The following is a 1,730-nucleotide window of genomic DNA, read 5'->3' as shown; positions in this document are numbered from 1 at the left end:
ATTTGAAGCATGAACCATGTGCGTATGCCTAATGAGAAATATGAGCGCAGACAATAAACCAATAACCACACAGAAGTCCTGGGAGGCAGGAGGCTGCTTAGGGCACTAAGCAGCTTATGCACACACTAAACCACATCCACACCCATATGGTGTAGCTGTGATAACACATCATAAGCTGGTAGCTCAAAGTTTCTCTTTTCTAAAACGTCAAAAGTATACAAAGAATCACTTGCCCCGTATTAATACTCACTGAGCGTAAGGAGAACTTCAGACAAATGAGGGAAACGAAGTCTAGGCTTTCTTCAGGTTTTTAAACAAAAATCAACAGTAAAAATAAAAATCAAATGTGGAGACAACAAAGGTATCCATCATAGTTATTAAATAATCTACTAGTGCGGACTCACCCCAAGTGACGACCTTACCTTAGTTTCAGGTTTTGTCTTGTGAACAGTTTGTGGGTATGAAGAAAGAGAGGAAAAGATTTTGCAAAGGAGCAGAATTTTCTAAGTGAATCTTACTTCCTCATAGTGCTGTGAGTCATAGACCAGCCCCTTGGGCTTCCACCAATCTGAGCTAACAGCAGGCTGGGGGTAACAATGAATGGCCTAATACATACCACAGGACTCCATACATTAGCCATTGTTCCTGTGAACTGAAATATAATGACAAAACCTCAGAAGCATTGTATAATTATTTTAAGCTTCTCAATAGTAAATGAGAAACGTGCCGTGTTTCTGGCAATTTATGGATAACTGTGTAAATTTAACGGCAGTATCATTAATTTTGCACAGACACACCCAAGTCTTCCCTGTGCTGTCTCTGCACATTCAGTGATTCATGTTTGAACAGGCTTATGCACAACATAACGAACCTTGTGAACCACTGCATGACTGCTGAAAAGCTGTTGATCCTTTGTGAACTTTGTGTTTTCTCACATGAGAGTTAAAAGTGCCTCGTCCTGCTCTTCAAGTTTCGAGGTGCATTGAAAAAAAAAGTTGAAACCATATTGTAAGTTACCCAGGGATGTGCTACACAGTTGAATTTATCAGTTAGACAGTTGGTTTAGATTTAGCTTAAGTAGTGAGCTCACTAGATGAAAGAATCTTTAGGTTCTACTTACAGTAGACTTAAGCTAAATATGATACTTCACTAACATAAATGCATGAACATTCCTGTAATCAATGGCTTTGCTAACATAACACATGACACATACACTAATATATTATTTATCTTGTTATTAAACAGAAATGATAAGATCTATGGATATGTTATTGATGTTCAAGCATTAGTGAAGCAGTTTAGAAAGATGGAGAACTATAGTTCTGGAACACAGAATGTTGTACAAACCTGAAGGCAAGCTTCCATTTGCTCCCAGTATTAAACCTTGCCTGTTAAACACTTAATTTAAAAATGTCTCTACTGTGCATGACCAGAACTTTGTGTTAACTGTCCACATTCTCTCTGTTTCATCTTCCCATTTTCATATTCCTTCCTTTGGACATTTCCATGGCTTGATATTGCCACATCTATTACCACTATTATATGTTTTCTGGTTTACAATCAAAATGTCTGGTTGGTTTGTCTCTACTTGTTAATATGTCTATATCTAGAGGTCCCACAGGCTTTTAGACTTGCTGTCCACCACTCTCTGTGGTTCCTCCCATTTGAACCTGGGGATTTCTAGCTCGTATGCCTTGCATATGTCCCTGTATATGATCCCTGCCACTTGG

General features: G+C 38.5%; 1 protein-coding gene across 1 annotated transcript in view; it reads right to left on the bottom strand.

Moving 5' to 3' along the window:
* The window catches only part of capgb (capping protein (actin filament), gelsolin-like b), an 11,027-nt gene extending 10,529 nt beyond the window's left edge, over positions 1-498 (bottom strand). The window contains exon 1 of the mRNA XM_027020916.2: positions 423-498. The gene's annotated coding sequence lies outside the window, so the exon portion shown is untranslated. The remainder of the gene's footprint in view (positions 1-422) is intronic.
* Positions 499-1,730: the final 1,232 nt, after the last annotated feature.

The sequence above is a fragment of the Electrophorus electricus genome, chromosome 14 (genome assembly GCF_013358815.1).
Source record: "Electrophorus electricus isolate fEleEle1 chromosome 14, fEleEle1.pri, whole genome shotgun sequence".
Lineage (NCBI taxonomy): Eukaryota > Metazoa > Chordata > Actinopteri > Gymnotiformes > Gymnotidae > Electrophorus > Electrophorus electricus.
This window is presented reverse-complemented; position numbering and strand designations above follow the sequence as displayed.